General features: G+C 38.7%; 1 protein-coding gene across 4 annotated transcripts in view; it reads right to left on the bottom strand.

Moving 5' to 3' along the window:
- Nucleotides 1–16,551, bottom strand: part of CRH (corticotropin releasing hormone) — a 174,570-nt gene that overhangs the window by 107,194 nt on the left and 50,825 nt on the right. The window contains exon 2 of one of the 4 annotated variants that reach the window (XM_072734631.1): nucleotides 8,226–8,320. The exons of the other annotated variants lie outside the window; for them this stretch is intronic. The gene's annotated coding sequence lies outside the window, so the exon portion shown is untranslated. The remainder of the gene's footprint in view (nucleotides 1–8,225; nucleotides 8,321–16,551) is intronic. 4 annotated transcript variants of the gene reach the window in all.

Below are 16,551 nucleotides of genomic sequence, written 5' to 3'. Positions count from 1 at the left end.
TCACCAATTGTAGCTCATCCCCTACTAAGGGAACTGTTTTTAAAAGAGAACCCTTCACCTTAATGCTCAACCTACAATTTATCTGCATTTAAATGATAAATGACCTGACAACCAAAGGAAATAATAGAATCAAAAGACAATCAGAATCCCAAATAAATTATTATAGTTATAATCTTCCTTCCTTAAATTGACCTAAAATGGACTTTGTTATCAATAAATTCCCCAGCATATAAAGCAAGAACACAGACCTTAAGGAACCCCAAGGGGAACATGACTAAATTGAAAGAAAACCACATATTTGATAGGACAATCATTTCACAGTTTTCAAAGGGCCTTTCTCCAAGCTGTTCCTTACTGCTCCTGTGACGTTTCACAAAAGAACTCATTAGGCTTTGAGAAGTGCCAGTTGACATTTGTAATCTGTGTTTCAGGTTATAATATGTTGCTAAATGTGAAGAGATAAAATCAGTGATCTTTAATTCAAATAGATCCATAAGCATATCCAAATGTCTGTTCTGCTTGCTACAACAGCTACAGATGACTCGATTTTCACCTTGAACTTAAAGCATTAGTCTACGATTAGGTCAAGAGATCTGAATAGTCAAATAGGTAACTCATCACTTCCCTACTAGCATAGGCCTATGGGTCCTGCCCTTCAATATTGGGTCTGGGTGAAGAGGTAATGTTTTTGAATTGCAACCTCTGTCCTCCACTGCCAGTACAACTAGCAAGTAAGGAAAAACTGATTTTTTAAGGACCTGTGTGGAGACTGATGTTAAATCTACTTTGGTGTTTTAATAAACTGATGAACATTTTGGGCTTGTTAAAATCATCTTTCTCCAAATTTGAAATTCTTCATCACATTAAGCCGTATTTTCTCCCAGAAATTAAATATCCTAGAAGAGTCCTGATGGAATTCTTTATTTCACTAAGAGAAATAAAAATATTCTAAATAGAACTTCCAGTTTCCATTGTAAGAATGATGCTAGCTAACATGTACTGAGTGCCCACAATGCCAGGCACTATTAGATGTTTTACATGCACTATCTCTTTTAAAACTCATAACGAGTATAAGTGGCTAAAACTATCATAATCCTCTTTTGCAGATAAGGACAATGAAGGACTGACAGATTAAGTAATTTGCCCAGGATCACTCAATAAGTATTGAGTCTAGGACTGGAACTGTGGAATCCAGACATAGTGCCACAATATGTATCTTTTTAAAATATCTCTATACATTGCTGTCATATTCTTCCTTCCAGTCCTATATGATAGTAAATACCACTTAAGTTACCTTCACAGCCCTCAGTAACTCTCTTCCTCTGAGAACTGCCTACACACCTGCACCCTGGAAGAATCCTATAAACATGTACCTACTATATTACTTTGCCTTTTTGATCATAGCTGACTGGATCATGAGTGGACACCTGACCCAAGCCAGGCCCATCAGAATCCCTCAAGAATTTAAACTGAAAGCTCTAGTACAGAAGCATTAGGAGCTGTCATGTTAATGGCCAAGTTCTCTAGTAGTCAAGTTCCCCAGCTACCTCTGGGAACTTAGCCCTTTCCTGCATACTGCTTATCCAGTTTTCCTAGATTTCTATGAAGTTTCTTTTCCTGAATCTAGGTTGCATGAGTGGTAACCAAGATACAGTCATTTACTCATTTAATAAACTTTCAAGCATATCCTATATGACACGCATATAGATGGAAACTTAGTGGGTGGAATCCAACATTAAAACAATTAACCACACAAATAAATATATAGTTTCCAACTGTAAAAAGTGGCACAGCAAAAAAGTATGGGTTCTGTTAGAGAGGGAATTACTTTTGTCATAAATGAGATAATATATGTGAAGCACTTAGCACAGGGCCGAGTTCCTATTAGGCTCTCAGTATATGTATATTCTTTGGACAAATCTCTCTAAATAATAAATTATAGTTCTGGCACAATGTCTTCCTGGTTGAGGCCCATATCCTGCCAAACTGTTCTAATTGACTGCTAATTTACTCCCTGCTTTTGGTTTCTGCTGCCAAATTATTATTCCCAAAATATCTTTTTATTATGCTGCCTATTTGTATCCCATGCCAAAGGATTTGGACTCTTTCCAGTAAGCCAGCTGTGAGGTCTCAAATGAGAGAAATGTAGGTAAGCTGGATTCTTGGTCACCTGCTCCCCTAACCATTACTCCAAGGGAATATAAAGGTATATGCTCCATGCACCATGTGCAAGAGGGTGCATGAAGAATGAATGTCAGGTAGGCCCCTACAGCATCATTTCTAATGGGTTAAATAAGTATTCCAGCAATTCAATCTGCCCAGATAAGTTTGACCAATGAGGGAGGGAGAAGGAATGGAGAGAACAGTTCTGAGATAAACCCTTCATTCTTCAGCACTGGAAAGACTGCTTTGATCACTCAGAGCAAACTTCTGTGGAGATGGTCAGTTTAGTTAAAAAAAGTTCAATCATCTGTTTCATCTTCTTCACCATATCTGGGTATTGGAAACATTCTCTTTGAGAAGCAGGAAGAGATTCAGCCCCACCAGGTGCTAGTCTGACATCTATTCTCTCCTCCTCCTCTTCCTTCTTCTCTTTCATCTCTCATCTAAAGCATGTTGTGACATTTCATGTGGCTACACAAGATAACAATCAATTACACAAGGACCTAGCTGGTTTACAATGGGAATTATAGCTGTAGGAAATAGAGTTTATTCCTGGAAAGGATAATGAGAGTGTAAGAACTTTGATTTTATGAATCACACTACCCGGTGTGGAAACAAAGTACACCTTATGAAAAAATCATTACTGTTCATAAAACTATATCCAAGTCTGCTCCTGAAGGAGTAGTGAGTTCAATGAAACACATTCCTTTTTCCAGAGAAACACTGTAATACCCATTAAATGACAACTTTGAAATGAAGTAGCACTTAGCAAAATTGCTTACAAACTAGCAATTAAATGTAAACTTCTTTGCCTATCAGCTTCTTTCTCCCTCCAATTTTTAAGTGTAAGTTAAAAGAGATCCTTAGAGAATGTTCAACAGATAAGGCTGAAGCAAAATAACATTTTCTACTTCCACAGTGCCTGTCAACCCAATCAATGCAATATGAGTTGGGCAACTCTCAATCTGAGTCCAGGAATGTCTACTTCCCTCCTTTATCATCAACCTGAATTTTGGCAGAGACAGAGGGCACCTGTCCATGGAATTAGTGGGTTTGGATCCCAGCTGCTCAGCCTGCCTGCCTCTCTCCTATCACTGACCCTTACATTCCTCAGGAGACCGAAGGGAAAGTTGCTAATAAAATTCTCAAAGATGTCTTCTTGTTGATGATAATTTCAAAAGCCATTGTGCAAATTCTTCCCCCATCCTTGAAGACCTGGGGGCTTGACAGAATAAAGTGGAAACACTTTAGAAAGGATGAATGATATTCACAGCAGACTTCAGAATAAACTATATTTTTAAATTTGAAAACAGAGGCCATTCATGGAACATTAGTGAGCCAGGAAACTGACTCGGAGCTAAGTATTCAAAGATCAATACCACATAGTAACTACCCTTCAGGAACTCCCAGTCCAGTAGAGACAATCACTTTAAATATTTTCAGGAACAATACAGGTTTATATAGTACTGAAAAGAATATTTGCTATTTTGATGCCCAGTACCTACCACGCTTCTGATATTAGCATCCAATTTTGCCTCCCCCATTAGATTCAGTCTGGATGTAATAATTCAGTTATGGTATTATGTCCAAGACCAAACTAAGCCAACTGGATACCAATCTCATTGAAAATTATATATGAGGTGCTATCAAATTACAGAAAAGGATTCATAACTCAGCCAGGAAAGATCAGGGAGACTTTCTGAAATAAGTGATACTAAATTTGAGTCATGAAACCCAAGCAAGAGTTAGGGAAAAAGGATCAAAATAAAGACACTTAGGAGAATAATGCACAAAAGAGATATATGGGGGGTGGGGAAAACACCATAATGGAGACACACATGTATAATTCATTACAATAAAAAGTTTGAAAATAACACTGATATTTAGGCTTCACTCCATACCTATTGAATAAGAATCTCTGGAACTGAGACCAGACATTGGTCTTTTCTAAAAGGCTCCCAGATCATTCTAACTGCAGCTAGAAACAGCACACCAAACCATAAAAGACAAATGCCTGCACCTACACAGCAGACCCTTCACATTCTGGTCCTAGATTTCACTTTTCACTTATTTTTCCACCTCTTGGCTCTCTTCTTTTTTTTTTTAACCAACAATACTAAATTTCTTGTAGATCTTCAAACATATCATGCCTCCTCAACTATTTACACAGGCTCCCCCTTCCTCCAGCCTCTCAGAGGCTACCCTCCTCCTCATTGGACATCTGGGAAGTTGTCAGTCTTCATGGCCAGCTCAAAGCCTAGCTCCCCTGGAAAGCCTTTCCTGACTCCACTACAGATGGAGGAGCTTCTTCCTCTGTCTTTCCCCAAAACCTATCCCTACCACCACTGGAGTGACCATCTTACTTTTTTTTTTTTTTTTTTTTACCATCTTACGATCTTATAAGACTTTTCACCTCTCCTGCCACGATAGACTCTGAGTGAGGATCTTGTCTTACTTCTGTATCTCTAGTCTAATATATATGATTGCTCCCCAACAAATATTTGTGAAAATACAGCAAAGAGTAAAGAATCTACCCATCTTCTTCCCTAATAGATACTGGATATACTAATCAACTATATTTCTTCCACTCAAGTAAAAAGTCTTAAGGTCTTTAGAACTCCTTTTCAGAGTAGTCATACAGGAGGAACCCCTGCTTAAATATGAAAATAGCCAGCTACTCCTATTTTACTTTGATTATCTTTGGATAAATTCAAAGTTAAGGAGGTAGGACAGACTGCCTGAGGCCAGAAAATCTTCTCAATGTCTCATATAGCAACCTCTAAGTCTTTGCCAGTGTTGGAGAACACACAGGAATATAGAGATCAATAGTCTACCCCTTCACCTAGATCAAAGGCCTCCTGGGAACAAAAGCTACAGTTTATTCATTTGAATTCACAGGCCATATATAACGTGGTGTCTAGATTAGAAGAGGAACCCAATAAATGTATAGAAATAAAATAGTCACCCACAGATCTGGCTATCAATGCTGGTGTTTTCATGGGGTATAATCTGGGATGTCAGCTGGAATATCTTACACATGGCCTTAGCATGTGACTTGGGCTTCCTCACAATGAAGTGGCCAGGTTTCAAGAACGAGTGACCCAAGAGAGCAAAGTAAGTATATGGCTTTTTTAAAAAACACATGGCATTTTTATGACCTAAATTTTGGATGTCACAAAGTATCACTTTTTGCTATACTCTACTGGTCAAGGCAGTCTCAAAGGTTCACCCAATATCAAGGAGAAGGGATATAAGCCTCATCACTCTATGGAAAGACTATCAATACCACATTTCAAAAACAGCATAAGGAATGGAAAATATTGGGTAATTATCTTTGAAAAATGCAGTATGTCACATACCTAGGATGATTATGCAGATAAAATGAGACAATGATATAAAGTACTTAGCCTGTGCCTGGCACATGGTAAGTGCTCTGTAAAAAACAGCTATAGGTGGTTTTTTAGTGTTGAAATGGCCCTTTCACTTTCCACCTGTGCCACAGAACCACATGGACTCACCTACAGATGAACTATATAGTCACAGAGACCAAGAGAGTCACATCACCAGTAAGTGGCAGAGCCAGGATTTGAGCCCAAGCTATCTGGCTCCCAAGTCTGCCCTCTTAATCTCTGTATCAAGAAATCTCTCTTTTGGAACATTTATCTTGTTGATGAACCTGAGAACCTGAGGAAGGAAGAGAGCAGCCATCGGTGAAATGAATAGCTCACCAGATTGTGAACATCCAGTACTAACTCTATGCCCATGGACATTGGTGGGGTAAAGACCATCAGACAGTTCATATGGACCATGAGCCAGGGCTCAGTTCCCAAAGAAGGGGATCTTCCTTGATCCTAGCATTGACTAAACAGCATTTGGTTATCCACCAAAATCATCCTGGGTCAGGAGAACCTGTTCATGTCACTATCACTGTACAAATGAACCTACAGAAAGGCAACAAAAGCAACCAGAGCACCAGCAAGGCAGGGATAAGCTGAGCTAAGTGCTGAGGAGAGGTGGAGATGGGCTCTCCTCCCAGTGTGACTTAAGAGCATGAGCCTGGAGGCAGCCATCTGGGCTCTACTTCTTACCAGTTAAGTGATCTGCAGTCTGAGCCCCAGTTTCCTTGTTTGTAAAATAGGAAAATGACAATAAGAAAACCCCTGATGAAGGGCTGCTGTGAGGATTAAAGAAGCCAGGGCTTGGAAAACAATGACACCTAAAAAGTGTTCAAACAGAATTAGTGAAGATTCTAAGAATATGGAGTTTCCAGTATTCCAGTTTGGGGCCCAAACGTTCACTCTCTTGGCAAACATTTACACAGAGCTATGCCTATGTGAAAGGCTGGAGCCCCCTCTCCACCCTCCAGGAGCCTGATGAGACCTGCTGCCCCATAACTTGCACTTCTCCTTTATAACCTATATTACATTGGCATTTCTTGTTCAGATCCTGACTTCCTACATAGACTGTGGTGCCCAGCAGGGTACAGATCTGTTTTCTTACCTTTAAATCCCCAGCACAGTGCTTGGTACCTAACAGGTACTCAATAAATATTTGTTGAACTAAAGCAAAGGATTGCAGAAGGGGAAGTTGTGGGAAGTGGGGTTAAGGAGGGATATGATGAGATGAACACTGGATGTTATATTGTATGTTAGCAAATTGAATTTAAACAAGATATTTTAAAAAATGAATGATATACAGACAAAAAAATTGTTGAACTTATCAACAAATAGAATAAAAATTCAACTCCCAACTCAAAAAAATAAATAAAATATATTAAGAATAAATATTTTTAAAACTCTCAGCCCTATTTTCCAGATACATAATATATTCTAAGAATTCAGTATGCTCTCCCTCTTCCATATAGCTGTCACCATCTTCTTTTCTACTCTTGAAACAAACATTGAAAAAGCAAAATAATAAATAAATATAATTTCAGATAACAAGTGCTATGAAGGAAATAATCAGGATGTCACAATACAAAATTTCTGGGTTGAGCAAGCCTATAGAACCAACAAGAAGAATCTATCTGGAACGATGCTGCCATTAAGTGGCCAGGACTTTCCTTCTTCCCTGTGGGCCTAAGACAACTCTCTCTGAAGGATAGGCAGTTAGGAGGCAGGATTCTGACACAAGTGCTCTTCATCCTTACTTAACAGGAATCCAGACAGTCTGGGGAAGCTCCTTCTACCCACCAAGGCAGCATCAGCAGGAATCTGTTAAAACTGCAAGGGCACCAAGCAGACCAAAATAGTACAACAAAGGCTCTGAAAATCAAATTGTCATTGAAACCACAGCCTATAAAAGTAGCCCAGGACTTGAATACTAAACCTAAAAAGGCTGAGTACCTACCAAAATCAAATAAAATCCAGAGTCTCCTGATGTGATAACCAAGATATTCAGGACACAACCCAACACACCAAGAAACAAGAAAATCACAACTTAAAAGAAAAAAAAACAATCAACTGACACCAACACCTAGATGAATCAGATGTTGGAATTATCTGACTTTAAAGGATTTTAAAGAAGCCATCATAAATATGCTTCAGCAAGCAATTAAAAAAGCTCTTTAAACAATGAAAAAATATAAAATCTCAGCAAGGAACTAGAAGTTATAGGAAAGAACCAAATGGCAATTATAAAACTAATAAACATAAAAAAACAAAATTTTTAAATCTGACTGGATGGATTCAGTTAGCAAAGTAGAGATAACAGGACAGAATCATTGAACTTAAGAATACCTAAGAGAAATTATCCAATATGAACAACGGAGAAGAAAGTAAAAAGCAAAACAAAACAAAACAAAAACAAAAACAGTTTCAGGAATCTGTGGGACAACGAAAGACCTAATATTGGCATCACCAGAGAGGATACAGAGAGTAGCTAAAAGAGTATCCCAAGAACAATGGCTAAAAACTTCCCAAATTTGGTATAATAAAGCCACAGATTCAAAAAGCTGAGTGAATCTTAAATAAGATAAGCACAAAGAAATCTATACCAAGACACATCATAATTAAACCTTTGAAAACTGAGACAAAGTCAAACAGCAGAAAAGGAAATATTACCCATAGAGGACATCAATTCAAATGGCAGCAGATCTCTCAGATTTCTCATCGAAAACCACAGAGGCAAGAAGGAAGCTTTTTTCATTTTTCAAGGGCTGAAAAGAAAAAGAACTGTCAACCATGAATTTATATCTGGAAAAACTATCTTTCAAGAATAAAAGGGAAATAAGGGCGTTCTTAGATGAAAAAAAACTTAAAAAAAAAAAAATTGTTGCTGGAAGACCCACCCTTAAGAACTGCTTAAGCAGGTTCTTAAAACAGAAAGGAAATGATAAAAGGAGACTTGTAGCATCGGGAAGGAAGAAGGAACAACAGAATGTGCAGAAATATGAGCAAAAGAATAGATTACCCTTCTCACAACTTTTCTAAATTATATTTGGTATTTAAAATAAAAATGATAATAATGATACTCAACACAGTATTTAAAAGTGGAAAAGGTAAAAGAACCTGAAAGGAAGTAAGGTTTTAACACTTCGCAGCCAGTGGTAAATGCTGCTACCATTCAACTGTGATAAGTCACATACCTATACTGAACAGCCAGTGCAACTACTATGAAAATGTTGCAAAATGATACACACAAAAACACCATAAACTGACAAGTGTATCACTTTTACAAACCACTGAGCCTGGTTCTAAGAAACACAATGCTTTGTATCTAATGCCTGATTCTTAATTTATGAAAAATATACTAATGGTGAAATGTTTATACGTTTGACTCAAACCAGAAATTGTATTATAGTCTGTTAACAATATATAAATTACTAAATCATCCACTTGACATTTTTCCCCCGAGATGTGTTTAAAAGGATTTTCTTCACCTCACACATGACTTTATGATACTTTTTTAGTAATGTGGGTCAAATTACCATACACACAATAAAGAACATTTTCTTTTTTTTTATTATTATTATTATTTTTTTTTACTAAAGAACATTTTCAACAAAGTACCCATAAGATAAAATTCAAAAAAATCTTTGTCCCTTGATTGGAATAAAATTAACCACCTCAATTAAAAAAATAAATTTATGCCTCAGGGAGCAATACTTTAGAGAGAAGGGTCAGGAAATGTCTTTCCTTGAAAGCAATGTTTGAGATCTTAAGATAAATGCATTCCAGGTAGATGAGTACCCTATGTAAAGATCCTAAGGCAGAGCTTGCTTTGGTTCAAGAGTCTTCTACCAAATAGATTATTTATATGTGTACCTTCTCTAATTGTTTTTGTTGCCTAAAACACACAGATTCGGGCAGCCCCGGTGGCCTTGCGGTTTAGCGCCACCTTCAGCCCGGGGTGTGATCCTGGAGACCGGGGATGGAGTCCCGTGTCAGGCTCCCAGCTCGGAGCCAGATTCATTCATTCATATTTTCTCTCTCTCTCTCTCTCTCTCTCTCTGTCTCTCTCTCTCTCTCTCTTTCTCTGTCATGAATAAATAAATAAAATATTTTATAAAAAGTTCACACTTTTGAACATTCTCTAATTTAAAAAAATAATAATAAAAATAAAACACACAGATTCTTTGTGCCTTAAGAGTTTTACTGATATGTGCCATAAGGAGAAATATCCAATCAATAACAAAATCAGCAAAAATGGGAAAGTTATTAGGATACCAGTAAACTCACAGAGATCTCAGAATAAATGGTGCCTGGATTTGTCTTCTGTCCCTTTTCCCCATCTCTTTGCAAATGATTCCATGGAGGTTCCTACCTTTCTACCTTATCCCTCCCTTCTTTTCTACCTTATCCCTTATCCCTCTACCTTATCCTACACACAATTCAATCTTTACTTCTTTATCTTGGTACTTTTTTTTAAAAGATTTTTACTTGAGAGAGAGCACAAGCAGGGAGGAAGGGAAGAAGGAGAGGGAGAAGCAACTCCCCCTAGGAAGGGAGCCCAAAAACTCAGGGCTTGATCCCAGGACTCTGAGATCATGACCTGAGCCGAAGGCAGACACTTAACCAACTGAGCTACCCAAGTGCCTCATCTTGGTATTTTTAATATGGAAAATAAGTGTCAATTTGTGAACTTTTTAAAGTAACCTTAGATTACTGGTTCTCAACCAGGAGCAATTTTGCTCCCAAATGGCACATCTGGCAATGCCTGGACACATTTAGGTTGTTATGAGTGGGAAGTAGCTGCTACTCTCATCTAATGAGCAGAGGCTAAAGATACTGCTAAATCTCCTATAATGGACAGGATAGTCCCCCACAACAGAGACTTATCTAGTCTGATGTTATCTGCTTTAGATTAATGACTATAATGTCCATCCTAAGGGAATTCCAAGAACTCTGTCTCCCACTCCAGTGTCTAATACTGATTCCTCCTTGAAAAGTCAGCTTGATCTTTTCCCAGAACATCAAAAGCACTATGGGTAGTAATTCCCAAAAGATGCTCCATGTGTCATATGACAAAATCCTTCTGTGGTCAAACAAGTTTCATAAATGTTGGTCAGACAGAGATATATAGGTTCCTCTTATTCTTGGAACTGGCTAGGTCAATAGCAATGGCTAAGACCACAGGCTAGAGTAGAAATGAGCACCAAAAACAATAGCAAGAGCTCTTTAATGACTACTGAAGAAGCAAAGAGGTAGACAAGGAGACTGGAGTCTAGCAATTTCACTGACAGAGGCTAGAAGGCTCTCTCACACCCACTGATTATCTTCCCCTAGGCAACTCGCTGGGGAAAGTGATGGATACACAAGCAATAGTGGTACAAAGAGCAGGGAACACCTAGGTAAGAATTTAAACCCAGTATTGGTTTCTTGGGACTACCATTATAAAGTACCAAAACCTGGGTGGCTTACAAAACAAAAATGTACTGTCTCACAGTTTTGGAAGCTACAGGCTTAAGGTCAGGTTGTGGCAAGGTTGGTTCTTTCTAAGGACTTGAGAAAAGGATCTAATGTGGGCTTCTCTACTTGGCTTATACATAGCTGTTTCCTCCATGTATCTTCTTACATGGAAGATTCGGAAGTAATGGGGGTTAGGACTCCAACATATATTTTTTGGGAGGACACAATTCAACCCATAACACATGGCTAGTTCATACTCTTTGTTCTGGCCAATGGTTCTAGTTTTTTGGCCTAAAATCCTTTCACCAAAGCTATTAGTGAACAGTAAAAGGGACATATTTAATTTAATGCCTTCTTATGCATGAGCTACTTCATACAGAAACTGTCAAAAGCTAGACAGTAGGGGGGAGAACAGAAGAGAGGCCTCATGTTGAATAATTGGGGGCTATTTGTGCTTTCCAAGGTAAATGAACTGAGCTATCACAAACATGTCAGCATTTACCTTCAGACAAAGTGTGACAAGGGTTTAGGCAAAGGGCAGTTGTTCTTCCCACTGTCAGAAATAATCGTAAAGTCTGTCAAACCTCAGACACAGAGTTCTTATCTGTGGAGAGCCCACCTGAGGCAGCCCCTTCAAATCTAGCCTATCTCCTACACCTGCTGCCATTTATTTACATTAAATGGCATTGCAAATTGTAGCAGTTATGTGGATCTTGACCTGAAAACCATCAGTGCTCAGGCACCTGCCTCACAGACATTGTACTCCTGTAGGGAACTGGCTGCATTCCATTACGAAGTTTGGGTCCTGTTAACTATCCAACAGCAGGTGTGGATAGCCAATATATGGGCCACCGATGACCTGCTTTGGTGTTTGAGCAGGAACCATAACCCATGGAGACGGCATTCTACATCAACTGCCACTGATAATCATATGGTGCCAAATGTCTGCATAACAATCATTCCTCCTCTCTGTATTATTTCATTTAAAAATATTTACAATATCCTTACTACATACATGCTAGAAACACAACAACCCTATGAGATAGATACAACTACTATTCCCATTTTATAGATGGGTAAATCAGAAGGCACTGAAGGCATAATTTACCCAAGGGCACACAACTTGCAAGTCTAAGAATCCACCTTTGAACCAAGCAACCTGGCTTCAGAATCCATGTTTTGTTGTTGTTGTTGTTGTTGTTGTTGTTGTTGTTGTTGTTGTTTTTAAAGGTTTTATTCATTTGAGGGGGAGGGAGGGAAGCACAGCGGGAGAGTGAGAGAGAGAAGCAGACTCCTCACTGAGCAGAGATTTTGACACAGGACTTGATCCCAGGACCCTGAGATCATGACCTGAACTGAAGGAAAACACTTAACCAACTAAGCCACCCAGGCACCCCCAGGATCCATGTTTTATTCATTGGGCTCTGCTGTCTCTACATTGGCTCTGTGAGCCAAGATGCGAGGTTTCCAAGGTTACATGACAGAATTTGTTCAAACATGAATATTAAGAGAATCCCTGAGTATTCTACTCTAAGTTCTAAATATATAGACATTGCTCAGAGCAATCCTGTAAAATAGGTACTATTTCTATTCCCATCTTTCAGTCTGGTAAATTGAAAGACAAAAAGAGGTTAAATAATTTGCCCAAGAGCACTTAAAATATATCTCAAAAATAATGCTAGATGCTGGAGGTATAACCTTGAACAAAGTAACCATGGTTCCTGCCTTAACTGAACTTACACCATAGTTAAGAACACAGACAAGTAAATAGGCAACTGTTACACACTGCGGTAAGAGCCAGGGTAAAGTTCTGTGTACTATGCGAGCACATAGAATAGTTAGCCTTCCCTGAAAAGACTTCCTGAGGACTGATATTTTGGCTTAAACTTGAAGATTAAGTTAGGCACGGAGGTAAAGATAAGACGGGGAACTGTTCCAAGAGAGTAAAATCAGGAAGCAAGACAAAGGGCACAGTTTGTTCTAGGAGTTAAAAGAAAATTAGTATGGTTTGATGTGTAGAGTGCAAGGAAAGGGAGTGGCAAGAAATTAAGTGGGAAAATAACATATGCCCTAGGAACAATGAGGACCCACTCAGTTTTAGGAGGTAGAGTGGTATCATCAGGTCTACATTCAGAAAGACAACGCTGTAGAGCATGGATTGGTGGAAGGAAGACCTGAGTCAGAGAGTTGTCTCTCTCCCTGCTGGGAGTCACTGCAAAAATAAATCCAATTTAATATCATGCCAGAATTAAGCTTAGTGATTGACTATCTATATGGGATGTGTAGTATAATAAAAAATGTATTTGGTCTTTGTGCCTAGTTTCTGGCAGAACTGTTAGAGTGCTTGAAATTTCCCCCATGACAGGAGTGTATTTTGTTATTCGTAAGGAGCCCCTTTTGAGCACCCCTGATTTATGTTTATGAGTGATTTAGGCTGGAGCCTTTAGATAGCCTCAGGATGGGTCACCAGAAAGACCAAGTAATTACAGGATTGAAACTTTCAGCCCCACCCACTAATGTCTGGGTAGGGGAAAGGAAGAACTATAGATTAAACTCTATGAAAACTCTTAAACAAGATTTGATGAGTTTCTAGATTAACAGACATATGAAGGTGCGGAAGAATGGCACCAATAGGAACCCTGATTTATAGCCAGTCAATCAAAAATATAAGTAACAGTCTAGACTTGAGATTGGCATCTGAAGTATGGAAAGCCTTGTAAAACTGAGTCTTTAATCTATCTTCAGATAGATGGTGTCAGAATTGAGTTAAATTTGTAGGATACCCTGTCAGTATCATTGAGAATCGCAGGACTGTGTGGTATGAAAAAAGTTCTCACACATCTAGTGTCAGAAGTAACTGAGAACCGAGGAGAAAAATAGTTTCTCATTACAGGACAAAAGATAGAGAAGCGTCCTGTGTAACTCCTAAGCCACTGATTTATACAATTAAATAATTGGTGGTGCCATTTTCTGGGTAGAGAACACCAGAGGAAAAGTAAGTTGAAAGACAGAAGTAAAAATGAGTTCCATTTTGGACATGTTTGGTTTCAAGAGAATGTAGAACCTCCAAAAGACTGAGAGAAATCTGGACATGAGATAAAACTTTCTAAATTATCAGTAAATAATTGGATGTTGAACCCAAAAGAATAAATGCATTGACTAGGAAAAGTACAACAAGGAAAAGAGAACAGAGTTTCATGCAACATCATCATTTAAATGATAGCCAACAAGAGAAGCCTCCAGAACAGATTAATTTGGATCATTCAGGAGTAGTAAGGAGCTGAGGTACATAGGTATCAGAGAACTCAAGGGAAACTAACGGAAGTCTTTTCAAATGATTTTGTGCTGTAGACAAGTCAATTAAGACAACTGGGAAGTATCCATCTGATTATGCCATTTTAGAAAAGCAAAATGCTTGTTTCTGAGGGTTGTTTAGGAAGATAATGGAGAACCCTCTAAAGAGAAATAGAACACTCAACAAGCAATCATTTCTTGTCCCTCACCACTGTAGGCCTAGTAGGTAGCTGGATGGGTAAATCACTCAAGATCTTTGGGTTGCCACCTGCAGCAAAAGAAAAGCATCTTCATGGGCAGCCCTGGTGGTGCAGCGGTTTAGCGCCGCCTGCAGCCCAGGGCGTGATCCTGGAGACCCCGGATGGAGTCCCATGTCAGGCTCTCTGTATGGTGCCTGCTTCTCCCTCTCTCTCTCTCTCTCTCTCTCTCTGAATAAATAAAATCTTAAAAAAAAAAAAAGCGTCTTCAACTCTAGGAGCATTCACATAATAGTACCTAACGTTGAGCTAATTATCTACCTTCAGGCTCTTTCTTCGTCAATACATTATAATCAGAGACAGAGTTGGATATAATTGTGAAGGAGAAAATCTGACTCAAGGATCCTTAGCCTACCTGCTGTTGATGATCTAGTGTCCTACATTTTCCCATTCCATTTCCCAAGACACCATAATCCCTGAATGCAACAGTTCCCACAGGTGTATGTGCTGCAGCCATGGTTAAATTTTTTTTCCTATATTCTTTCCTCCAAATTAGACATGTCTTTTCTACTTGCCTCTTTTTCAGAGTCCCATGAGCAGGAGATAAACCACTCAAAAGCATTGTAATGCAATGGAAAAAAGCTACTGAACTTGCAATCAATTGGCTGGATTCCCAGTTTTACCATTTATCAGAACTGTGTGACATTTTAGTAGGTAATTTTTCCATGAATCTCTCTAAGCCTCAGAATACCTACCTCTCAAAGGTATATAGATTTGAGGAGGGGGTAGTATGTCAAAACTCTCTTTTAACATAATATAGAGCCATCCAGTCTTCCCAACCAAATCTCTTGGAATTATAATTTGTCTAGCATGGAGTCAGATTTGCTTTGGTAATTGATGGACTTTTTTCATCTAAGTTTCTGTGAGAATGTTATTTCTGAAACTCTGTAAGAAGAAACAAACACCTCATTTCTGGGTGGGCTGAGTTCTCTAGTGTTTAATCAGAAAGGTGTGATGAGCCTCAAAGGAGGAATTTCCTGCTACTTCCTGTTTTAGCAGCCCTATATAGAAACAGCAAACTAGCATTTTAATGTTGCTTTACCATCTCCAAAGCATTCTTGCACACAATTTGAAATTACCCCAGGATAGCTGGTCCAAACTGTGATCTCACAATGGACTGAATGCAGAGCAGATATGAAAAACTCAACTGTTTTCTATTAAGCCAAATATAAGAAATTAGCAAAAATGTAAAACAAGGTGACTCTTCTCTCAAATTTTGTCTTAGAAAATATAGTCTTCATAAAAATGTGTTAATTATACAAATATCTAATGCAGGTTTTTAATGAATTAATATATACTTGATTTAATTTCTAATATGGAAACTACCAATACCTCCAACACACACACATCAACCAAAACTGGAAGAATCAATCAATTTTAAGAGTGTAATGGAGTCCTGAAACAAAAATGTTTGAAGTGCTGGTGTGATGCCCAGTGAGATGGTATTTTAAATATTTTTTACTAAAGAAATCTGCCTTTTGGGGCAGCCCGGGTGGCTCCGTGGTTTAGCGCTGGCTTTGGCCCAGGATGTAATCCTGGAGACCCAGGATCAAGTCCCACGTCGGGCTCCCTGCATGGAGCCTGCTTCTCCCTCTACCTATGTCTCTGCCTCTCTCTTTCTCTCTCTCTCTCTCTCATATGAATAAATAAATAAAAATCTTAAAAAAAAAAGAAATTTGCCTTTTGGAAATTGCTAATTATTCCTTGGTTTCTGATAGTAGCCCCATGGAGTTGCCTCAGAGACTTCACTTTTTCACTTTTCCTAGACAAGTCACCAAAATGCCCTTCAATTATTAAGGGACATTGTACTGGCATCAAGGTCCAACTCCCTCACCCCACTGAGAGACTAAGCTCAAAGGCTGCCCAAGATGGAGTGGGTGAATTTGCATAAGAAGCCCAGAGGCTGCAGGTAGGGACCAACAGGAAGGAAGTGAGAACCCCACCTCCTTTGCCTCCTCCTTCAAAGTTACCATAATTGTCACCTGTGT

The sequence above is a fragment of the Vulpes vulpes genome, chromosome 13 (assembly GCF_048418805.1).
Source record: "Vulpes vulpes isolate BD-2025 chromosome 13, VulVul3, whole genome shotgun sequence".
NCBI lineage: Eukaryota > Metazoa > Chordata > Mammalia > Carnivora > Canidae > Vulpes > Vulpes vulpes.
The sequence above is the reverse complement of the archived record's forward strand: the minus strand, read 5'-3'. Positions and strand labels throughout refer to the sequence as shown.